This window comes from Hydra vulgaris, chromosome 12, assembly GCF_038396675.1.
Source record: "Hydra vulgaris chromosome 12, alternate assembly HydraT2T_AEP".
Lineage (NCBI taxonomy): Eukaryota > Metazoa > Cnidaria > Hydrozoa > Anthoathecata > Hydridae > Hydra > Hydra vulgaris.
Window position 1 is genome coordinate 55,497,118 of NC_088931.1, and position 27,160 is coordinate 55,524,277.

The 27,160-nt window shown below is 30.3% G+C and overlaps 1 long non-coding RNA gene across 1 annotated transcript; it reads right to left on the reverse strand.

Annotated features, from left to right (window-relative positions):
- Positions 1-10,344: 10,344 nt before the first annotated feature.
- On the reverse strand, positions 10,345-24,459 carry LOC136087832 (uncharacterized). The gene is made up of 2 exons (XR_010642114.1): positions 24,364-24,459; positions 10,345-10,425 (listed from the first exon to the last, which is right to left on the reverse strand). It is a non-coding gene; the product is annotated as an uncharacterized LOC136087832 (long non-coding RNA).
- Between the last annotated feature and the right edge of the window lie 2,701 nt (positions 24,460-27,160).

The following is a 27,160-nucleotide window of genomic DNA, read 5'->3' on the forward strand; positions in this document are numbered from 1 at the left end:
CCGATTGCCATACCTGCTCATTTAGGTGTGGTATTAAATAATAAAATAATAACTTCAATTTTTATAAAAAAATGGTTTTTCATAGATAATTTTTCCAATAATGTCTGATTAGAAATGTCAAGTTACATTCATTGAAAACAAACACCAATACGTGCTTTTATGAAAAATTAAATCCATAGACTTATCTATAGCCAAGCCCCGAAGTACTTTATGTTGAAAATTACATCTTTTCTAAATAAAACTACGCTTGACGATTTGTTTTAGTCGCATTACTTTTAGCAGATTATAGTAGTGGTTAAAATAATCTTTCCACACATATCAAATGTCATCTTTTTGATATAAAATTTTACATATACTGTTATTGAAAAAACTTATATTTTTGTTGGGAAAAATACGGTACCATGCCTTAGTTGCATTGAGTACTAGGTCGACGATTTTTAAAGCCTGCTTACAATGAAAATTTTTATTTACATTTGACTAAAATAAGTATTTACTCTTTTTAAGGCCAAGACACTAAATTTATTTTTAGCTTTGAGATATAAAGTTTTTGTTGATAACAAGTAAAATTTAATAAAGAGTGGGGGAAAGGGGGTGGAGGGGTCTTAATCCTTTAGGGTGGGTAGGAAAATTTTCAAAAAAAATTAAACGTACCCCCCCTTTATTAAGGACTCGAGAGCAGAACTTCATTTTGCCGGGTTCTACTCTCGAGTCCTTAATAAAGGACTCGAGTTATTATTGTCACTGTAAAGATGAAAACAACTTTTAACTGATTTCTGTTAATTTCACTGGGTTTTTTTTAAAAAAAAGAAAAGTGAGCTGTTCAAAGAATCGAAGTATTTCAATTTAGAAAACTGGATTGGATTGGAAAAAACCGAATTTATTTCCAATAACAGTGCAATAAATTAGGGAAAACAATGGTATGGAGTAAATGGTTTATTAATTCATAAATGTTTTTATGGTTAACCATCTTCGGTTAAAATTTATTCTATAGGTGATCCAATTTCGGCAACTATTTCCTGCTAAAGTTTATACAAATATGAAAGAATATTGCATGTTTGTATAAACTTACATGTTTAATGTATGTTTATATTCATATATATCCAAGTTAAATGCTAGCATTTAATAAATATTAAATATACGCGTAAATTTATAATATATAATCTATTATAAATTTTTTCCTATCCCCGGCTATCAACCCTAAATCTTAAAACGCTCGGTGCCGGATTTGCTGTAAATTCAAATATTTAGTCGGGGCCGGGACCCCGGTCACTTACTAATTATGACAACATTAAACAAATAAAACCCGAAACACAAGGTCATGTTAATTTTAGACTAATCTTAGAATGAATATTTAAAACGGCTTGAACTTTCTCTGTTGTCTCAACATTGCTATCCACTTTATCTTGTTCAATTTTCTACGCAACTCAGCTATCTCTGAAAAAAAAAGATATAATGTATATATATTTATATATATAATTAAATATAAATATATATATACACACACAAATATATATATATATATATATATATATATATATATATATATATATATATAAACGGAAAAAAACATATACTCAAACTTTTTAGTTTTTAGTGTAATAAGATTAGTCCCTTGCTAATAATTAGCAACTAATAGTATGTAAATAATGTAATGTTTGGTAGCAACTTCAAAAGTGATAACTTTAAAACTGCAACCCCTTAATTCACCAGCATTATGGCGTCAAGAGACAGATTTTCTGCAGCCCTCAAATACTTACCAAGGACGAAAAAATAAATTTTAAATTGATATGCTGGACTGGATACAGCAAAGCAGCCGCTGATGCTCTTGAACTTGGGTAAGAGAGATGAGCTAGTTAAAAGCCCAGGCAACAATAAACAGAGACGATTACAGCTCTAAAACAAAAAGAAATTGATCTTGAAAAAGAAATTACCATCCTGAGACAAGCGGAACCAACAAGCAGCGGACTAACAAACTCAGTCACCCTAGGCGGATATCGTAAAAGGGGGGCAAAAAAATAACAACGGAGATAAAGCCATTGTACAAGTCACTCGAGACTGAACGAAAGAAAAAATTTTAAAAATAACTTAATTATAACCGGAGTCAATGAATGTGATTTAGGAAGGAAAGAAAGAAAAAAACAAGATAAGGAAAGCATCGAATCACTGATAGTTGCCCTAGGACTCAAAAAAGAAATTGTCAAAAGTGTACGCAGAATAAAACAGCAGCAAGAAGAGCATCAAACGGAGCAAAAAATGCAACCAATACATTTGCAAACACGTTAAGTGCAACACAAAGCGAAGGCCTCCACTAACAATAGAAGTACTCGATAACCATAAAAGTCAAATTGAACTGTTAAAGAAGCGTCACAAGCTAAGAACAAAGGAAGGCTGCGACAACGTGTACATTGATAGAGATAAAACGAAAGCTACAGGACGAGACGTAAAAAGAACTAGAAAAATTGAAAGAGATGAGCGTAACAGTAAACTAACTCACGTTCAACAAGAAACGGAAAAACTTTTAAGATACAAAAAAAGAAAGAAATGGAAAGCGTTACTATTCGGATAATGGCAATAATGCGTGTGGGTCGCACAAAGAAAACCGATCAAATTTATTGCAAAAGAACTAAGCAATAAAAAAATAGTTGCAGCCTCATTGACATGTAAACAAACAAACTCAACAAAAACTCGTCACCAATCAACAACTTAGAACTTAGTAAAAATAACAAACAACCCTCAACATCATCATCTCAGCCCGCTAAATTATGCCGCAATTCCATCATCATATATTAGTCTGATCAATCAAACAAAAAGTAAATAGAGGCTGCAATCAAGTTGATATTTGATGAAGAAGTTGCCGTATAAATTGGCGGACCAAGATGTTGTTGTTATGCATTGTTTGATAATACTATATACTATTAGCTGAAAACAAGTTGCGGCGGTCGTGTGGCAAATTGAATTTGTGAAGGTAATATTTTCAAACAATGCCCAACAACAACATCTCCGTCCCCGCCAATTTAACTTGATCAACTTGATCGCGGCACCAAAAAACCAATACCACCATCAGCTAAGTTTGCCACACGACACCACAAACTTGCAACCAATTAATAACTCGATAGCGACAATAAATAATGATAAACATATAAGATGTATATACATTAATGCAACATCACTAAATGCAAACAAACTCAACGAACTCACGGCATGCCTTAATATGCACGGCATGTTTAATAAGTAAAAATCAAGATATAAAGGGTAGTTTTTTTGCTGGTATCTTTTTGGCAACACTGGTTTTGACAGATTACGCGTGCATTTATGTCTTGTGTCATTGTTAAACTTGTTCAGTTTGGTCTATAATTTAACCATAAATCGAATTACGAACAAACAATGCTTGCAAATTATTGAATTTTACTACCAAAATTCATGCTTGGTTTAGAGAGTACATCGCGCACTTCTTCCAATTTATGGGCGGTTTGGTCGGCCTACTGAGGGAGCTATTCAGAAGCTTGTGAATAAATTTCGGAACCAGTTTACATTATTGGACATTAAACCACCAACACGCACACGTGAGTGAGGACCGAAGAAAATATTGCAGCTGTATCTGTCCAGTGCTAGTAATGACCGTGAAATATCGATTCAACCACATTTCGCAGCAACTGGCCTCTGTTACTCCACTACATGGAAAACTTTGCAAAAGAATTCGAGTGTAAAACCTTATAAGATACAGCTGGTGCAAGAATTGAAGCCACACGACCTCCACGACGTTTAACATTTGGTGAATGGGCGCTGGCAAAGTTGGAGGAAGGATCCACATTTTTATCAAAAAATTGTGTTGAGTGACGAAGCTCATTTCTGGTTGAATGGATACGTTAACAAGTAGAAATTTGCCGCATCTGGACGAGAAAAACCAGCCAAAAGCATTGCAAGAGCTACCAATGCCTCCGAATTCAGGGTGTGGATTATGGGCCGGTGGCATCATTGGGCCGTACTTCTTCAAAGACGACAATGGCCGAGTTTACTGTGAATGTCGGCGCTTTACCGTGCGATGATTACTATCTTTTTGCCCAAAACTGGCTCATTATGGTTTCGACGACGAGTACCACGTCCACACACACACGAAACAATGGCCCAATTGAAAGGCAAGTTCGGTGAACAGTTTATCTCACGTTTAGGGCCAATATTGAAGCATTTATTTGTGATACCCGCCGAAGTGTGCTAAAATTGGACATTACGCATGAGCCATCTGAGAGGAGCTGTGGCCAACATTTACATGAAATAATCTTTAAATAATAAATTATATCGACCGTTCTATCGACTCAAATAAAGATTTCATCAATTTTTTCCAATTTTCTGTGTTTTTTTTGAAAATCAAATCCTATACCTCTAAAAAATCACCCTTTATATACAATAAAGTGAAGAATAAAATATATGTCCATGGAACAAAAAAGATATAAACTTGTCAGCACGGATTTTGTATATAAAATATACACTTTGTTTTAATGATCTTATTACATGTAAAGAATTAAAAAGACATTGGCTCCTAAAAAAATGAAGATGACAATATGTTATCACAATACATATCCATATAAAGTTTCGACAAAACATAGCAACAATTAAAAATACTAATAAATATAAGAGAACTGCATTGATAAGCATATCAAACAAGACAAAAAATTTCTAATTTAACTTTAGTTTACTGAGCGTAATTTTCTGACACCTAGGACACTGTAATAAATAACGGCAGCAATTTTTTTATTGACACAATGTATGTATATAGTAAACGTAGTACATACAAAAAGTTTACAACATTAATTTAAAGTCAAATTTATTCTTTAAACAGGAACTGGAGTCGTCTGTAATCAATACCAAACATACCTATAATTTTATCTATAAAGTCTTGTAGTTTATTTTTTCTCTGTGTACGCTGTCTACAAGCACAAACCAGAGAAACGATCATTTGACATTATTGACCAACCACATGCTTGACACGACGCAATGTGCTAAATAATTGCTCCACCATACATGTTGTTGCTGGTAAAGTTAACAAAACAGTAAAGCGAGCCTGACACTTGGATAAAATTGTGTGATAGGTATTTAATAGAAGCTTTTTCTACTCTTGAGCATTCTGAAAATCAAACCAAGGCTTTAGAAGGAGTCAATTATCAAATCTAAGTATGGTATAAGTAAATCGTTTGTCTAAAGAACTCTTCAACACTTATGGTTCAGATTACTTCAACGCTTTTGTCTTCTGCACTTTTTTGGAAATATTAACTCACTATTCATACTTGTGTCAGTTGCACTGTTTTCTCAAAAATATCTGAAATAAATATTGGAAGTTTTACAACTCTGAGTAATTTTTGAACTTGCAGTTCAAAACTTAGTATGGCTAAGTATGGCTAAGTACTGGAAAATAATATGGAGACAAAATAAGAATGTGTTGGACTTAGATGAACAATAAAGCTGATGTGCAACTTGTCATGTACTTCCATTTGCATCCAGGTCTGAAAAAATATATTTAAATTTACTAGAAAAAAGTAAAGAAGGGGAATATTGTTGGAACAGGAATTATCCTTTTTGAGCTTTCATGAAAAAATGAAATAATTGCTTTAAATAGCTCCAATAGTATTTTGTATCACTGCAACATCATTAAGATCATAAACTACTTGATTGAGTCTATGTGAGGCACAGTGAACAAAAACGGTTTTAGGGAATATTCTTTGAATATTTCCCTGAACACTGTTTACTTTTCCAACAATTGTGAAGCACCTCTCATAACCTTGACCTAGCAGATTATTGAGGAGAAGGCTAAATGTTTTGCAATTTTGAATAATGTAATCAGATACTGTGACAGTGTCCATATCTTTTATCGGTGAAAATCTGAAAAAAAAATTCTCACAAAACATAGCCTTCTCATAGATTTTAGGGGTGAAAAAGATTCTATCTGTTGACCAGTCTTGTAATCCTTTTTTATCTATAAGGCTGGTGCAGATGTATTTTTAATACATTGTTTTCCATTTAGGATGTCAAATGCTGGATCTTCTTTACTGAATAGTGGTGTTACCTTTTGTGTCTCTGTTTTTATGAATAGGCAACTAGTCTGTATTCTCCTAATGAGAGTACAGCTTTAAAATTCAGTTTTATGAGGCCAGCTGGTGGTCAGGACCAAACTCTGTGGTAGCTCTCAGAGAGGCTGATTTAATTAACAGCTGTAAAATATCAAAGTACTATCAGTGCCATGTTGCACATGGATGATGTCCCTGTTCATCTTTTTGGTGTGCATTGTCAAGGCTACACTCAGAACCACTTTGTTACAACTTAGGGTTTATTATTAGTAATGAGGCAATTGCTTGGGCTATTAAACAGTGTACTGAGTACTACCTGTGCTTTGAGTCAAGTTCTTTAACAATTTTAAAAATGACTAAAGTACAAAACTTTCAAACACAAAAAGCCATCATCATCACCAAGTTCTCTAAACCTACCATTCACTAATATTCGTGGTCTTCGAAGTGACCTTCTGTTGAGTCTTATCTCTTGTAGTTTCACCAGACCTACTTTGCTCTTTGTGAGACTAATTTTAGGCTCATCACACTGAATGACTTGGCTCTAAAAACTATTTAACGAGTGCCTTTCAGAGTCTTGTTTCCAGCCTGCTGGAAAGCGGCATGTATTATCCCTATTTTCAAAAAAACCTGGAGAACAATGTGGTTCCATATTAACTACCGTCCCATAAGTCTTCTTCCTATCATAAGCAAGGTTTTTGAATCTCTAATTAACAAACACTTAATTTCTCATCTTGAATCTAATAACTTACTTTCTGATCATCAATATGGACTTTGATCATCTCATTCTACAGTTGATTTGCTAACAATAATTCAATAGGTTTTATCGTGCATTAGATAGATGTGGAGAGGTTAAGGCTATCACTCTTGATACAGCTTTTGATAAAGTTTGACATGTAGGTCTCCTCCATAAACTTTCTTCTTACGGTGTATCAGGTAACATCTTTATGATCATTGAATCCCTCTTTTCCCATCATAATGTAAAAGTCGTCCTTAATTGACAGCACTTTTCTTTGTATCCTGTCACTTCAGAGGTACCTCAAGGTTATTTCTTGGCCCTATACTCTTTTTTAATTTAAATTAATGATCTCCCAGAAATTCTCACATCTAATGTGGCATTGTTCGCTGATGATACTCATTTATTCTTGTCTTAATAAGAAGCCAACGCTATCTGATTGGAGGGGGCGATTTAAGCTAAAGGATCTCACTTCTGCTACGGCACAAGATGGGCTCTCAGTGAATGGTGAACTTCAACTCAGATAAAACTCGATTTTTTTCAGCTGACTTTTATTGCGATAGATCTAGAGATCTTCCTATATTTATGAACAGTAATTTACTTGATGAGTCATCTACTCTTCATCTTCTAGGATTAACTCTTACTTCCAATCTTTCTTGGAAACCATATATCAAATCGTAAAATTAGCATCTGCTAAGGTTGCGTGTCTTTATCATGCTCACTCTTCTTCCTCAGGATTCTTATTCTTTATACTTATAAATCTCAAATCCGGAATACTGTTGCCATAACTAGGGTGGATCTTCCAATGATGCCTTCTCTTTTAGACAATGTAAAAAAAACGCATTGTAAACATAGTTGGACCTACTACAGCCAACCTCCAACCATTATACATCTGGTAATCTTGCTCTCTTCTCCTTTTTACAAAAAATACTATAATGGGCACTGCTCTAAAAAGCGCGTGTCTTGTGGCATCAACTAAAACCATTCCATGTCACTCGTCATTCAATTAAGTCTCATCTACCTGTGACTGTTCCTAAGTGCTCTAAAAATTCTTATTCTTCCAGTTTTTTTCCTCAAACATCAGTTCTTTGGAATTCACTTCTGTCATCTTGTTTTCCTGATTTATATAACTTGGACTATAATCCAATACTCATAGAGTTGTTGGACAACTTTATGAGTATTGGATTGATTTCCTTTATTACTATTTTTCCACGCCACGTTTTTGTTCCCAGAAATTATAATAATTGTAGAAGTTCCGTGGATTGTAGAAATAATAGGATACAGCTTCTTTCTGTTTTCCTCAATAACTAGTTTTACTAAACTATCTTCCTGACAAAGAATATTTTTATTTGGATCTTGTATTGTTGATGCAAAGCGTCATGCTGAGCTGATATGGTTTTGGCACATTCATTGAAAAGCCAATACTATGTGTAAGGATTAGTAATAAAGACACCTTGAATTCCTGGTTGAACTAGTTGTGGAAATAAAACACAAAATAAGCCAAGAACTCCTGAAATAATGTTTTCTAATTCTAGACATGGCGCCTTAAAAATCGTAAATAGAGGCTGGTATTGATCATTCAGCAAGCAATACTTAAGATCAATAGGTATTTTCATAGTACATTTTACAAAGAATTTAATGTCATATTCTAATCTAGAATCTCCAATTTCAAGTTTTTCAGGTTCTAGTTCAAGTATTGGCAATGATGATAAACAAGCAACATCATCTGTTAAAAATTTCCAAATATCCATCGGCACCTAAAAGTCAAAAAAGAAAGATTTACATTAAATTTTCATTACATTAAAATCATTCTTTTTCATGTGAAAAGTTCTGAAAAAAGTCGAAAAAATTCAAGGAGCGCATTTCTAAAAAGTTCATTTTTACACTAAAAATTATGTTTTTTAACATTTGGATTCTTTATTAAAAAGGTACAAATCTAACTATGTTAATATGAATAAAAAAATTATACATCATTTTTATTTTACGATTACAAAAAACACTTCGCCTTGTAAAAACTACTTTTATTTTTATTTTTTACAAAACAACAACTTTTTTACAAAACAAATGTGACTTGGTTTTTTTAGAAAAATGCTCAATTCTGAAAATTAAAAAGTGAAATAAAAATTTATTATTTTCATAATAATAATCTTGAAGAATTCTTTGCTGTTTTAAAAAAACTCACAATTAAAGTAAACAACTATTACACGAACAACATACCGTTTTGGTGAGGTCAAATTGTTTGTCTAAATATCAATCTCGTTATCACTTGCATTTTAAAAAAAAATCTATTGCTTACTGTGCAATGTCTGTCTGATATCAGTTTCACAATGCCTTTTGCTACTGAAAAAATCGATTTCAGAATACAAAATTTATGCAAGTATTTCTAGTATATTGTTACTAGTTTAAAAAAACTCTCGCGCACTGAGTACCATCAAATTTTTTTTTTTAAATAATTTTTTTTTTAAATAATTTTTTTTTTAAGATTTTATATAACACAAATTTGGTTTTCAAAAAATTATACTCATATAATTGTAAATTTCAAGTTATTACCTACCAAGATAAACCACTAGAAAAATAAATGTTTTAAACTTTGAAATTTCTATATAAAAAATCTTTAAAATATTTTTACTTTAACTGTATTGAAACAGTTTCGAGAAGTCTTGAGCAAAATTTTTCTTCCCTCTAAATAAAACTGTCACATTATATTTTACCGAAACCGAACAAGAAAATAAGTAATCAATTACTTTTATTAACTATTCGGAAAAAAACTTAAATTTTTTTTGAAACCGTAATGAAACACAATATTAATCTTTTACCAAAACCATACTGCCACAGTATCGAGAAATTTAGTAAGCAAACTATATGGAGATCAGTAACAAACAAGAAACATCTTTCTATATTTAGAAAATGCAGGGGAGGAGAGGGAAAGCAGATCTTAAACCCCTTTGCAAGCGCCTATGATATTATGCAAAATTTTCAGGGCCTGGTATTATACAAATATTTTGAATTCCTCAACATCAAAGCTATTAATACTAACAAATTATTGGACAAGGGCATCATCACAGAGATTTCAATGCAAAGTGGATGACCATAGTTAAAGAAGACGTAAACTAGATAGGAATCATTGTTGATAAACCATTGTTTTTTAGTAAAATTTTAACTTATATTTATATAATAAAACATTGTAGAACATTGTAGAAAACATTCACTAAATATTGAAAACTATTTTTATATTAAATGCATATCAAGACATTGAAAATTTTTAAAATTTAATTATATTTTTATTAGTCAGTGTTTTCCTCACCAGTACATCAATCTTTCCAAACACTGAATAACAATTTAAGTTAAAAATTCACTTTTGACTTTTGATTTCTCTTTGTTGAAACACATGAAGCCATGAGCTCCTGAAAGATTAAAATAGAAAATTAAAATTTGGAAGAAAAAAAATTAAATTGAAACAAACAGAGGAAGCTATTTCTCCTTTATAATTCTTGTTTATTTCACCTTTTCTATTCTTTCCTTTTTCTCTTTCTTTTTCATTTTTCTAGTTAATTTTGGTTTTTCAGTGGAGGCAGATTTTTTCACAGGTATAGTTGTCCACCCTTCATCATCAGGTTCATTATTATCTTTTTTCTGTAAAAAAAAAAAAAAAAAAGATGAATCTAAAAAAGGAAAATCATGCACTTTAATTTAATGAGGAATTACAAAAAATGAGGTCAGCAATAATTTCCTGACCTCATTTTGCAATCCTTTAAAGGTCAGCATCAGGTTGGAAAAAAAAAATTTGATACAAAAGTCTTACCATAGGAGAAAAACTGAAATGAGGTCGGCAATTTTTTGCCAACCTCAAACACTTTTAGGTTGGCAGTTAGGTCTGCATTGCCAACCCTAATTCCAAGAGCTCTCTCTCTCTCTATAGATATATATATATATATTTTTCTTCACTATTTTAATCTACCTATGTATGTAATCTATACTATTTAAGACTTTTTAAATTTTAATCTATTTATGTAATCTATTATATATATATATCTCTAATATATCTGTGACCAATAGTCAATAGCCACAGTAGGGTGTCCCAAAACTACATAAATATTTTTCATTTTAAACTATTTTTATATTTTTAATCGATTTTCATATGTACTTTTGTCTATTTAAACCCCAAAAAAATAAAAAATTGAAAAAATTTTTATATTTTTGACTCCCCCTCCTACCCTCTTTTTTAGTCGTTTTTTTCTAAAATTTTGACAACTTTTTTAAAATTGCCCAATTTTACCAATTATCGAAAAACATTTTTGATAATAAATTATGTTTCATATCTTAACGATTTTCTTGTTTTTTAGTTACATATATCTAATAATATATTTAACTAAGTTCATATTTTTAATTATTATATATAGTTGTTTATACTAAAACCAAATAAAAATTTATTCAAAAGAAATTCACCAAGCCAAAAACACCCACTACCTCCCCCAACCCCCTATCATCATGATACCCAAACTTCCCAACCCCACCCCCCAGATCATTATATTTTTCTGCATAAAATAATGAACTTTTAGAACTTTACTTTTTAATTATAACAAAAAAGATTTATCATTAAAATTTATTTTTATGACAAACAGGCAAATAAATTGTTATAAAAGGAAATAAATTGAAAATATTTATGCTAACTGGGACTAAATTGCTTGCGAAGACGGTAGTGTTCTACTGCCCATAAAAGAAATTTTTTCTGCTCTTCAAATTTGGTTCTCATTTTGCACAGTCTTGAATTAGTTCGACAGCTCGTTCTGCTGTATCATTTACAGATTTCAATGATTTAATCTCAAACTTGTTGAAAATTTGTGTTAACTCTCTAAAACTTTGGGGATTGGGACCAACCACCATCTTCGTTTGAATATCTGAATAAATTTAAAATGTTGCTTGATTTTGGTTGAACTAAATCATTTAAACGAGTACTCGTTTCAAAAGAGGAAATTGTGGAAAGCCTAAATCATGTTCCAGTTTTTCTTTTTAAATTTTTAAGAATTATTTTAGCAGTTTTAGCTTTATTATAAATAGACATTTTATCAGAAAATAGTGAGAGAGGAGACATTTATTTGGTTAAATACCAATAATGAAATGTTTCAAGGGCAGCAACAGCAACATCATTGCCAACTTTTTTATAAAGAAGCATTTCTTTGTATAATTCCAAGTCAAATGATATCACATTTTTTCACTTAAAATAGCATTGTATATTTACAAAACGTCATTTTGATAATTTCTCTATATAACTTTCTTTTTACTCTGGCAATTTATCAAAATCAAACATTTTTGATGTATACAAAATTGTACACATCCATCTGGCATGATGGTCCAGGTTTGCACAACTGTACATTTATTTGTTTTGCATTCAGTAATTGCAAAGCAAGTTGGCAACATTCTTGATAATCATCTCTTAATATTTTTCGAGACTTTCGGTTAGTAAACCAGACAAAAAAATTTCACATGCTTGTTTGATTTTTAATACTGGTTCCCCAACTTTAATTTTTCTAAAAGCGGTATCTGAACTTAATTAAAGTTTAGTCCATACATCATTTTTACTTTCATAATATAACTCTTATCTAATGAACCCAAAAATTGTTTTTGACGCTGATTAGAGAGAAAATCTAAATCTGATAATTGACTATTGATGTTACGAGAGGTATCTTTTTTAATCAAATCTTTTGCATTTGATGCTGCAATGTCAAACAGAGATGATAACTTATTAGTAAAACTCAGAGCTGTACAACATTTTTTTTTTACATTTTTAATCAAGTTCTCTCTAAGATTTATCAGATACAGTATTATTCTAACAGTATTTTATTTTTGTTTGTTTTAATTTTCCAAAATACATTTACTTTTTCGCAAACAACAGATGTTTTTTCGCATTAGACAGATACCTCTCATAACATTAATAGTCAATTATCAGATTTAAATTTTCTCTCAGATCAGCGTAAATTGAAAAAACTTTTTTTTTACATTTTTAATCAAGTTCTCTCTAAGATGTATACGAAATACAGTATCATTCTCACAGTATTTTTTCGTTTGTTTGAATTCCTGTCATTTTCCAAAATACATTCACTCTTTTGCAAACAACAGATGCCACTTCTTTCTTACCAGTTAGTTTCAAATCAAACCTTGTAAGTTATAGATAATGGCATAAAACCTCTACATTAGTTGGTAACTGACTAAATATCTCTTTTTTAGCCTCAAGGGTAGGTAATAATTTCCCAACAATTTTATCAAAAGTTTCATCATTTTTTTCTCAATTTAATATTGCTCATATCAGATTGAATTTTTTATATATATGCTATTATACCTATAGATAAAAAGCAAATAATTACAAATTATATAAAAAATAAAATTTTTTATAAGAAAACAACTGCATTCATAGTAAAAATTTTCCATTACTCAAACTCTGCATATAACTTTTATAATCTAATAATTCTTGATAATAATGGAATAAAAATTATTCTTAAGTTAAATGTTTTACTTATATTTACTAATATTGTCTGATACAAAGTATTGAACTATAATGGCATCAAAGTTAAGCATGTTTAATTGAAACATTACATTTTCATATTTGACCTAAAATCACTGTTAATGTTGAACAGTTTTTAAAAAGTAGGCAGCGGGAGGTAAACTTTTAAAATAGAGGCAGGGAGGAGGAAGGGTTTCAAACTTTAAAATTTTTCAAAAATTCTTGTTATTTTTGCTTTTAATGGACAAAATGACACATAAAACTGCCTGAAAAAATTAATAAAGATATATTAAATAGATATTTTGACAAATATGACATTTTGCAGGAGAAGAGTTTGGGTATAAAAAATAAATTACTTTTCATAAAAATAAATTATTATTTTTTAAAACTACAGCAATCATAGTTTGACCAAATGAAAGAGTAACGAAATAAAACAAAACTGCATACTTATCTTAAAATGACAAATTTTGCACAATTGACCAATCACAAATATATATCTTTCTTTACTATTTAAACATCATTACATAACAATTATGTTTATTATGTTAATTATGCATAATATTAAAAGATATTTCCTTTATATAACTTTGCATAAAATTCTAGATTGTTAACTTTTCTATTTTTGAGTAAAATATGTGCTAAAATTCAATTATTGATAAAAAGTTTATTAACATTTAACTCCAGGTGGAGATTCTTATAACTTATAAATATCATTATTTCTAATAAACTAAATCTTATTTAAACACATCAGAAAATTAACAAATCATTTTAATAAAATATTTGAGCAATTTTAACTTTATTAAATAAAAAATCTTAAAATATTGATTGACTAAAAATCAATGAGAAATTTAGCAAATAAATTCCATGATTACAAGTTTTCATGATTTGAGAATATATAGGGCCTTAAATAACATATCATACTAAAAAAATATTCTGCATTGTAACTTCTTTAAATTGCAAAAATGGACATGTTAAAAAAAAAGTTTCAGTTAGACAACAGCAAAGAGTTTCAGTGCTTTTATTACGGCAACTTAGCATTGCAAGATTGACAAACAATGATTGGATTTTTGAAGCATGCATAACAGTCACATCAAAACAATCTGAAATTAACTACGTACTACTTAGCAAGCAAACTTGGACATTCATGGTACCTATCAATACCACTTGCAAAAGGCTATAAGGCTTCATGTTGTATCTAAATGAACTGAATGCTAGTCAGCTAAAAACAAACACAAAACACCTGCATAAACCACTTGTTGCACTGTATGTTTAACTGGCTTGGGCTAGAATTGGAGATGAGAAGTAGGTACCCTGTGTAAATCACACCATGACGTTATAGGATACTGCCGCACCAAACAGCACCATTACAGCAGCAACTCAGTGTGCCTAACTCAACGAGAATCTAAAACCTTAGAACAAGGCCTGGGGCACAAAGTTCTCTTCATGGCAATGCTTGTATTCAGGTTGCAAAATTCATATGAGAAAAAATATAGGAACAGCTTGTGCAATAAATAATTTGACAACAAGGACACACAACACAAAAGCACTTCAAATAACTATTTGATTCAAACCTAAAGAACTCTACGCTAACAGCATTCATTCTTTGCTTAAGCATTGGCAAGAGGTCAAGGACAACTAAGGTGCATATATTGTTGAAGATTTCAGTTATGAATAAACCTTTTTATATTTACTCAAAATTTAATTTATTCTTAATATATTCTAGAAAAGCTATTTCCTACACTTCAGTCAACAAAAAAAACTTTGCTTTTTTTCATAATCTTTAAGACTAAATCACAAACCCCTCTCATTAAACTTCATGGTTAATTTACTTTTCACTGGAATTTATTAAATTTTAAACACTTTGATTGACAGGATTTACTGACAGAAATTTAAACATATTCATAGTATTAAACTCCACTTCAAAACAAATTTGGCAAGCTTTATATGTCTGTAACACTATTGTATTACATCATTACTATCACAAGAAAACAAAATATATCTGTTGCAAACAATAAAAACTCAATAATATTAAGTTAATAGTCTAAACAATAACACTCCAGTTAATATTTACTGTTTACTGGAGTTATTTACTCTGTAATAGATATTCTCTACTATAATATACTCTATGAATATAAGTCATTTTTTAGTAGTTTCTTGGCTTTTCTACATGCATTTTTTGAAATTCACATGGTCTTTTAAGCAAGGTCTGTAAGCAAATCATTCTGATAATTCATAGCTTTTAAGGTGAATTGATGTTGTTCGCTGTTTAATTTAATTTGTTTAATTAGCAGTTTTAGTTAATAAACTTTATGTTGTCAGTTATTTTGTTTTTTTAATTCTTTAGACTGTTTACATTCTTTTTTTGAAGAAGTTTATACTAAATAACTGGTAAAGTGGCTTTTTTTAGTGCAGTGTTTCTTTTTGAGTCTTTTCTTAAGCAAATTTATTTTTATTTTTTTAAGAACAATCAGAATGAGCTGAAGCTCCTTTTAAAGGGATCCCAAAGTGCCGAGACAATTTGTGTTTATTTTAAAGAGAATGATAAAAAAAAATGTTTTAGATTTTTTTAAGTAAAACAAAATAATAAAGGTATACTAACAAAAACAAATTTTGTTGTTTTACTCAAAGCTCACCGTCTCCACAGTCAGTCTTTAAAATATACGCCGCAACTTACAGACTTTATAATTTATTCAAGTATGTTCAATTCCAAAGAGTTTTAATAAATGACATCATAGTAGAATTTCAATAAAAAATCTTAAAAAAATTTTTTGTTAGCAAACTATAGATTTTTCCCATTATAGATTATTAAAGAATTTGTTTAGTTACTTATCATTATATGAGCTCTTTTTTAATCATAAATTACTATAGAATTTTTTTAGTTATTTTAAATTATTATTTTTTCGTTATTTTTACGAAGTTCGTATTAAAAATATTAATAAAATATTTCAGATATTTTAAGCTTGTTTTATTGCTCAAATATTGTGTTATATTTATTGTTATTAAATTATTATTATTCATATTAAGGTTCTGTTAAAAAAATTATTTTGTATTTTTTAGCCAAATAAAATTTCATTAAGAGCACATTTAGGGAATGCTCATAAACCACATCCTTGGGTGGGGGAGAGGGAGAATGCAAAGTGTCTATAAGATGGTCAATTATAAAAGTGCGGAGACACTAATGTAAAAAAAAAAAAAATGTTGGGCAGGTTAAGACATAGATAATTTTAGGGAGAAATAGGGTACTCAAAAAAACTATAGCAAAATGTTGAATGGGGAGAGGGGGGAGTAGGGTCAAATTTCAGTGTACGAACATTTTAGATGACCCCTTATTTGCTTAACTTTTCATCGGGTTACATATATTCTCTAAATACTTATTTAATCATGTGAGTTATATTTAATAAAATTTATTCTATAAAACATGTATTGCTCATTTTATTTTATTTTTAAAGCTAAATAATTACTGTTAAAGATTCAGAAAAAAGTGTGTGTTTAGAGTGGATTTTTGAAGATTTATTTTTCCAAAATCAGTTCCTTCCATATTTCTTGGTGGAAATAATTTGGCTAAGGTTAGTTGCTTTATTGACTCAATTGTATTTTCTAGCTACATTAGTTTAAATAATAATATTTCATAAGGGTCTTTTTTTTATATATATACTTGCAAATCGTTATTTTGTTGCACTGGTTTGACAAAGTTCTAACTGTTTTTTTTATATTAGGAGAATCTCGCATTCAGTGGTGCCAACCAAACTGCTGACCTTTAAAGTGTTTGAGGTCAGCAAATAATAGTCGACCTCTTTCAAATTTTTGAATGCTGAGAAATTATGCTATAAAATTTTTAAAATTTCTCGTTGAATTTAAGTCTAGTTGAAAATAGTACAAAAAAATTTTTATCAACTTGCTGCTCTTACATTTGGAGCAGGAGGGGCAGGGGGCTAAGATTTTAGTATTCTCCTATAACAGTAATTTTTTTTGTGAAGAATCTTTTCATCATACATATAAACATAAAAAAATTTATATATGTTTATATACATTTATATATGTGTGTGTGTGTGTGTGTATATATATATATATATATATATATATATATATATATATATATATATATATATATATATATATATATATATATATATATATATATATATATATATATATATATATATATACAGTACTGTGAATAAGTTTTAGACCACTAACATTTTTTCCAAAAATCCCAGAATTTTATTCTAATATTTAAATTTGTAGTTCTAAATTATAAAAAAATTTGGAACATTCTTTTTGTTTAAAAATTGGTTATTTCATTTAAAAACCTTCCTATTTCACTGCATATATATATATATATATATATATATATATATATATATATATATATATATATATATATATATATATATATATATATATATGTATACATATATTTATATATATTAATGTACAGGAAGTATCTGCAGAACAACTTATCTTCTCCACAAAGCTCTCAAAATGAAAATATACAGCATTTTTAATGTCAGTTGTGTACAAACAGATATAAAAACCTATTTGGATGTTGCGACCCAAACAAAGACTACCTCAATTAATAAAGACATAATTACGATTCCATTGCATCTATATATAGTTGTTTTTACATCAAAGTGTTTGTGGTTGACACGGAGGATGAAATAAATAATATGGGGAAGATAGAGTCTGGTGATGAAACATTCATAAACGCCACAAATGAATCTAAAGAAAATATTTCTGACTCACTAATGTCTTCTTTGAAAAATGACAAAGAAGACAACGATTGTATCAGGATAAAAGTGCGCTACAAGTGAAGACACTCAAAACCAAGAAGTATGTAGTGATATAAAGTACAATGATTGGACACAATTCGTTTTTAAAGAAAACTATATGAACTTTTACGTCGCTGTCCAGCATGTGGTACTCTGTTGACAGATCAAGAAGCATAAGGAAGTTATAGGTAATCGCAGCTATATTTAAAAATAAATTGTTTTAATAATTGCAAAGTAGAATGGAAATTTCAGCCGATTGTAACTAAAAGGACTAAGTAATTTATTTTTGTCAACATCGATTGCTTTTTCAGGAATACTGTTTTCTAAAATTTGAACATTTTGCTATCATTGCAAACATGAAGTTCTGTTCTGAAACACATTATGATATTAAAAAAATTTCATCATGCCAGTGATTGTAAAAAAGCGGAAACACAACGTAGGAAAATGATAAAAATGTTATGGACCAGAAAGGTTATTTCACTTGTTGGTGAATGAGAGGTGAATGAGAGTCATGGTCATAACGCAAAATACTGTACATATACATTTATGGAAGATCTGGGTGTGTAGTTGACACAATTGTAATATCAGTGACAGAAGTGCAGAATTCTAACTGTATGGAAAAAGCAGAATTTATTCAATTATTAAAAACACTTAAAAAAGCAGAAATAAAAATTGATTTTATATCTACTGATCGTCATGCCCAAATTAAAAACTTTTGAAAGTAAATCCAAGGTTTAACGATATAAATCATACATTTAATATGTGGCATGTTGCTAAATTAATTGGTAAAAAAATGCATGAAGCTAGTAAAACCATTTCTCAAAAAGACTACTGGAATGGATCCTATCAATAATAAACCATTTTCAGTGGAGTATTGAAACATCTAATAAAAACCCGTGTTTAATGTATGAATGGGTGGCTGTTCATATTTTCATAAATGCAAACATGAACCTTATTCTAAAAAAAGACGAACATCGAAAAACTGGTGGGATCCAGAGAATCTGACGCTTTTCAGTTTTTAGTTTCCATATTGAAATCAAAAACTCATATGGATATTTTTAAACATTTAACCGAAGTAATTCAAACTACTCTAATGTTGAAGTTCTTTTTACTTAAAATTTTGTACCTGGCTATTTTCAGGGGTGAAGAATCTCTGATAAAATAAACAGAAATGTAAAACTATATTAAGTACCAGTAATTATCAATTTAAATAAATTTAGGGAATTTTTTATATACCTGATTTTGAATCTCAAGAAATCCATATGGCCTTGACGATATCAAAAAAAAAAAAAAATTACATGTTATTCTATATTCAATAATCTTTCAAAAAGATTATAAAAAAATCTTTTATTGTAGAAAGATTGATTTAAAAAGATTTGATTGTTATAGAGAAGATGCCAGAGAAGAATTAATTTGAAGATCTAGAATAACAGATGATAAAATTGTAACAATCTTCACCATGAAAAATTTTTAGGTACAAACTTTGAAAAGAAGCACACAAAATGTTATCTATTGGACAACCATAAATTGAAAAGAAAAGCAATCAAAGGTAAATATTTGTTGATAAAGAATCATTGTAAAATCTGTTTTGAATAATAAAATTAAAATCTACTAGTTCTATAAAAGTTTAAAAATAAGCTGGTTTGGTTAAGCACTATATAATTGAAATAAGAACAAATAGTTTTCATGTTTAAAGGTAATCACTAAAAAAAAATCTACTTTGATTTCAGGTAGTCATGCAATAACATTAGACATGGCAAGACAATTGAGAATCAATTTTCCAAATGCTTGTGTCCAATTGTGCTGGACCTTTGTAAACCCAATGAGATGCTATAATAAGTAGATTTAATGAACAAGATATTTGTGAATTTCAGCAATCTTTCCAAGTACAACTTCGGAAAAGAATGGTGACGCGAGGCATTAAATGTTGGTCTTGAAATAATAGGTGTATCCCATAAATCTTAATGGCATTTCAAAGCATAAACGCTATGTATTGCTAAAAGTAATATCAACTATGAAGATCATATTTCAAAAGTATATAATGTTCAGCGAAACAGAACTGAAACATGAACCCTTTGTGAAAGTTATAATAAGAGAAGTGATGTCAATAATGTAGTTCAAGCTCGGCACACAAAATAAAAAGAAAAGTTTTCCAGTGAGGACTAGATTCCAATGTCCTTTTACACCTGATTTGTTTTGATCAATCATCGGGTTTATTTGCTTATTCGCGATGTGTTTTCATCTGCGGTCATCTTTAATTAAAAACTAATGAAAAGAAAATGGGATGTTGGTTTCTCACAGCGGTAATCAAAGGTAAACATTCCAAACAACATATGGATGATGGGTGGCAACATGTCCCCCAAGTGATGAAGGTTTTCCAGTGCTGGTAAAGGATTCTGGTGGGTGTGAGAACAAACAGTATGCAAAAGCGGTTTTGTGATGTTTTAAAGAAGGACTATAGTTTCTTTAAAGTTTAATGATAGTGCTGCAAGAAGTTCCTCCCAGTTTCTGGGCTACAGTTCAGCAAAATCATCTGCAGCTCCTGGAGTTGAGGACTTCCTCTGTTTATGCATACCACATGGATATGCAGTGCTTAACCAGCTATGGATTTATAAATATCTCCACAAAGTTGGATGATGAATTCTTTGTGATGTAACATAGAGTCATTAATACCATTTATAATAAAGCTTATATTCAGCAGCTTCTTGAACAAGACAGCTCTGACACACACACGATTGGCAATGGAATGAGCAGAAGTCTGGCTGTTGATGGGTACAGACACAAACAAAAGTAAACACTGATAACTGAAGCAACTGGAAGACACAAAACAAATGTTGTTGGAGCCCTGATGGACTTTCAGCAGCTAATTACTATTACCTGCAACATGCTAAACAACATAGCTAAAGCAAAGATTCAAACAAGGGCTCATTGCTTTGATGGAGTTGCAAAGTTCATTTCAACCTGAGAGAAGATGAAGTCAAGGACTATGAATAAAAGCCCTTCAATTAGCGTACACACCCCACATGCCCTCTCTGCTGATAAGGAAGATGCATTGCCTAGCACAAAGTAAATCCTAGTTTCCTGTTAGCCAGGTGCCTGAACCATCCTTTAATATGATGGGTATACAGATGGTGCATGTGTGTGTGTGGAAAACAATTCAGTACTCCAGCAAATGGAACTGCATTTTTACAAAGCCCGTCATCGGCCATACATTAAACATGGTAATGAAATATTTGGAGTTTCTGTTAACCAAAACGTTTGTTGAAAAAGAATTCTTTCACGGCGTTTGAAAAAGAAAGAATGACAATCACCGCACCTGTGATTGAAAACACTTTAAGGTAGGAACAGCAACTCAGGACTGAGAGAGAGGGCTGATATCATTCAGCCCAATCATCCACGTGGAACATAGCAGGTTTAAGCCAAACAGGCAGAATAGAAATCTGTAAATCATAGACAGAGGACCATTTACATTTCTTCTGGTCTATTGTCAGAGGATTACACCAACCTGATAAGTAACATATGAGATTGGTGGAGAATTTGTATTCAGATATGGTGTGACTTGTTTAAAATAATCGGCGTGTGACAAAAAAAATATGTCTCTTGGCATCTAAAAAAATTTTCTATGGTATGATGATATCATTATAGTGCGCATGAAGCAACGGATACATGTAATTTCTAATTGAGACCGTGATCAAATGGTAAAATTTCTTATTTTTCTTAGTAGAATGACAACAGTGATCAAGTCTCAAACCACTTGTAGTTTGAGACTTCTGGGAAATGGGGTGGTGGCTGCTGTGTGCTGCAGCATTTTTGGTGGCACGTGCAAGGTTTGGTTACTGTGGGCATGAAGTCATCATTGAGGGGGTCCCCACCCTGTCCTGTGCCTGCCTGTGTCTTGCTGTTGAGCACGTCCTGTGCTCCTGGAGTCCCCAAGCTTGGCTGATTGAGGTTATGAAGTGTGACAGAGACACGGTGCTGTGTCCTCCTGTGATAGTTTGCAGTGGTTGGTGTTGAGGCTGATCCTCTCTGACATGTATGTGTGTTTTTGTGTGTAGGGGTGTGAGTTGAGTGACATAAAGTTACATTTTGGTGACATCTATGATGATGATGGTTTCTTATCATAATTTTAGCATGGTGGTGGTTGGAACCATGGGATGCCTATGATGGTTGACATTGGGAGCAGGGCTGGGGCTAAGACAGGCAGGGTGGAGCAGTGGATGTTACGTATCTGTGATAGATTTCATATATATAGTGTGTGTATGAGTGAGTGTGGGTGGGTGTTTAATTTTATGATGAGTGTAATGGATCATGATGCTTATGATGGGGTGGATTGTTGGCAGTGGGGTGGCAATGATGATTGTGATTGTTTTGCGTGTGGATGCATCTCCTGCATGCCTACTTTGGGTATTTTTAGATTTCAGTGTATTTTATAAGTATATTAACTGGATGGTATTTGTGGTTGGTTGCATATGTGCATGCATCATATATATCTGTGGTGGCGTTGGTGGGTGGTAATTGATTCATCACTGTTGTGTTTGATTTCCTGGTAGAAAAAAATATATGTGTGTGTGATTGATAGTGGTTTAGTGTCGGTGTTGTGGTGTGCACATAAAATGGCATAAAATGTCTACCATAGGGTAGGATATGTGATATACCCTTAGTAAGGTATAATTTTCTACCTTTTAAGGTAGAAAATTATACTAAAAACAATTATTTGTCATACAATTTTCTAACTTAAAGGTATAATTTTCTACCTTATAAGGTATAGAAATTTATACCTTCTAAGGGTATATCACATATCCTACCCTATGGTAGAAATTTCTACCTTAATTTTTAGTGTGCCACGTATGCTACCTTACAGTTTTGGCAATAATTGGCTTTAACATAAGGTCGATGTTTGTTTGGAAAAAGAGTTGGCTGCGTAGGCCTTGGCCTTAAATCTCTTAATCTTGACCTTAACCTTAAACTCTTGGCCTTGGTCTTGTCATTGTAAGCTTTGACTTGATTTTGTTAACAACTTCTTGCGTATATCTACTTTTTATTATACTGTTCATTTTGTTTCTCATTACTTTCAGATTTTTTAACTCATACTTTCAGACGATATCATGACTGATAAGTTAAAGATTATTATTTTTTTATTATTATTATAATCTTAAACTTATAATAATATGATAAGTGTTTATGACTTTTATTTATTATACTATTAACAGACTTAGTTTAGCTTTAATATTAGTCATTACATACATTACATTCTATACATTAAATAAAATGATAAAATAGTGTTTTAAATACAAATAATGTACAGAGAAGTGAGATTGTTTTTCAGTATTAAAAACAAGGTGAGCATTGGGTTTGACTTTGAACAGGGGAAAACCAAACTGTGTACCACTACATACATTATTTTTACAAATTAAACTTATTCGATTTAACTGATTATAATTTACCTAAAAATAAATTATTTCAATTTTTTTTTATAGATTCAAAACGCTAAGCTACACAGTGTGACTATTATTTAGCAGATTAAATTTTGATCATCAAAAAACGTGACTCGCCTTCAATTATTAATTATTTTTTTCAAAACAACTTAAAGTTAAACTAGTTAAATATGACTTGCAGTAGTGTAGTAGTTGCAGTATTTGTGTAGTAGTTGCAGTTGTGTAGAGGTTGCAGTAGTAGTAGTAATAGTATTGCTATTTTCATTATTATTTTTTTTAATTTGTTACTTCTAAAAATCAATTAAAAATATGTATATTAATGCTTTTGTAGTTCAAGATGATAATATTTTTTCATCATTTTTTTTCTCCAGATACTTACAGGTTGCACTTGGCTTTATTCTGTGGTCCTCTGCTGTAACATATTACTAAGAACCTAATAACTTAAGTTATTTGGTCATTGGTATGTCATTATCTAAAAGCTAAGACTGAACTTAAAGTGAGCTGAAGTATAAAAATTATAAATAAATTTGTACTTAAATAAATTAGTAATAAATTTTTCAGAGCATATATCAAATTTAATTGTTAAAGATTTATTTACTAATAAACTATATTACAGGTTGCTTACTGCTATGTTAAATATGAATATTCTGAAAATATTAGCATGAATGTTAAATAAAAACAATTATACTTTTCATTAAGAGAAGAAATGCTTTTAATAAAGCAATCAAGTAAACTGCTTAGTAAAACAGTTTTTACTGTATTTTAAAATAAAAAAAAAGTTGATTTGAATAAATTTAAATAGAGTTTATTTAATTTAGTACAAACATTTTGTAATTTTTTAATAATTTATTTTTATTATTGTATTTACTTTGATATTATTTTGATCAAAGTCTTCATAAATGTATCAATGATGTTCTGCATCGTGTTTTCATTTGGATAACGATTTTATATTCATGAATCCACTCTAAAACAAAGAACTTTAAAAACAAATAGCATGTAAAGAAGACTTTTTTTCCAGAAAAAAAAGGTAAAAAATAGAACTTTTCAGTTCTTCGCTTCATATATGTTCATGAAAGTTAACAAAAAGTCTTTTTTAGTAAAATAAAATAAAGTTTACTAAAATTGCATTTTTACATTAAATAAGCAACTCAGTTCTACTAAACTAATGGAAAAAGTGCAACATTCAAAAAATGCAACATCCAACTATTTCCCTTTTTATTGAGATTATAAATAATATATTTACCATTATTATTATTGTTATATATTTATTGAAATAAATATACAGATTTCAAGATTAGTACAGTGATGTAAAAGTTTAGAATTAGAATCATGATTTTTTTTCTCTAACTTGGCAATTGCCATGGTATACTTAATTATTCAACAGGGTAACACTAGTTTAGTACTTTTTTGTTTCAGAAAACTAGTGAAAAAATGCTGGTGGGAAAGAATTTGAATACCTTTTGAGTTCAATTTCATGCAAAGTTAGTATTGTTGTTACAATGCAGTTGTTTAAAACTGTTTGTTAGTTTTGTTTTTTAATTTTTTAAGTAAATAAAATAAAAATTATCAAACCATGTAGATGAAAATTACATAATTGTAATACCAATTATAACTATGTAATCTTTACCGTGCGTTATTTTTGTTATCATATGAAAATTAAGACATGTACCCATGTCTGATTTTTTAATACTAAGTAATGTAGCGTGTCAAGTCGTAATTATTTATAATATATAAATTATATATAAATTTTTACGTACTTTTGCAAATATGTCAAAAGGCGGAGATTTAAATCCACGAAGGTGGAACCTTTATCAAAAATAGGTATATAACACGAAAGGATATTGGTGAATCTATAAACTTGAGTAAAAAGGCAGTCTACACAATAAAGCAGAGGTTAAATTTTCGTCCTACAATGTTCTACATCAGGGAGAAAGAAAATCATTACTCAACATGTCAAAGTATGACTTGTGTCCCAACTCCAGAAGAATCAGAAAATGACCAGCAAGTAGCTGCAAGACATTATGGAACAACATGTCAAGAAAATTTTTGTAAGCTGCATTCATCGTCATTTTATAGAGGCTGACTCTAATGCCTGATTACTGCACACGAAACCATTATTTCATGAGAAGCAGAAGGCTTGCCGCTTAAAGTGGCAGGAAAAAGGAAAAAGATAACTAGTAATTTTTAATGGAAAAGAACTCATCTAGATATAATTTTTTGCTTAAAAAGTTTAAATTGATTATGGTGCAATTGATTATGATGGGATTGGCCATATTTGAGTTCTTCCTTATCTCTTTTGTGCAAATTTTATAGACTTTAGTTTTCTTATTTTTTTATTTATGTTTTTGTTTAAGTTGTCTTCCGTAATGAGTCCACATTTCAAATCCTTTATAACAAGTCCCACATTTGACACTGTTTTAGTGAGGTATACTTTCTTGCCTGGTGAAAACTATAAAGCACACAATACCAGTGATGATGTGGTTTATGACTTCAATCCATGGTGGTAGAAGGTTGTATATAGTGGAGGGCACAATGATACAACAGTGTATCAAGGTGTTACCAGAGCTGTTCCTTTGCTTTCCAACAGGCAGAGCAATATTCCCCAAACAAAACGATGCACCTGTCACCACAGCCTGTTCTGTCAAGCAGTATCTGCAGGACAACAATGTCACAGTGATGGATTGATTGGCTTTGTTACCTGACATGAATCCTGTTAAAAATTATGAAGATTTTTTTTTAATTTGACATAAATAAATAATTGATTTTTTTCATCACTTATTTTAAGAAGAGTGAGCTTTGTTTAGATGATTAAGAAGAGTAAGCTTTGTTTTACTTTGTTAACTATGTGACTATGAGTAAGCTATGTTTAGACTATGTGACTATAAGAAAGCTATGTTTAGATGATTTTTATAGAAGAAGAGAAGAGGAGTAAGCTTTGTTTGATGATTTTTAAGATTAGGAAGAGCTTTGTTAATTTTTACAGAAGTGGGAAAAAATAATAAAAAAAACTTCTTTCAATTATTTTAACTCAAAAAAAAAGTCACTGAAAAGTCACTGAAACTTTGCTTTTTGAAAATCAAGAAAAAAAGATATTAAAATGATTTTAAAATATTTTTCCCAAAAATTCTTTTTTATTTACTAGATTAACTAAAATTTCATTACAAGATTTCTAAAAAATTTTAATATTTCCAAAATAAAGAGATTTTCAAGTTTTCAGATTGCATTAATTTGGACAATCATTAATACTTAACACATAGATTAAATTTTCTTATATTCTAAATAAAATAAAAATTCTTGAAAATTTCCATGAAACTCTTTTTGTATTTTACTTTTATTCAGTTTACTACTGTTAAAGATAAACAAAAAAATATATATATATATATATAGCCAAGTTGTTCTAAAGTTCCTAAATAGAGTCTATGCGGTAGTGGTGTAGTAGTAGAGTGCTCACCTCACAAGCAAGAAATTCCGAGTTCAATCCACAGTGGCCTTCTCAACCTTGAGGAGGTAACAATAACATGAGAAAATTAAAAAATAAATTCATGATCAAAGTACGCAAAAATATTAAACATAAAAAACCTAACTTTTAACATGGGTGCCATACTTTATCTATGAATGAGTAGACTCTTGAATTGCGATGCTCTATCTATGAATGAGTTAAGTTC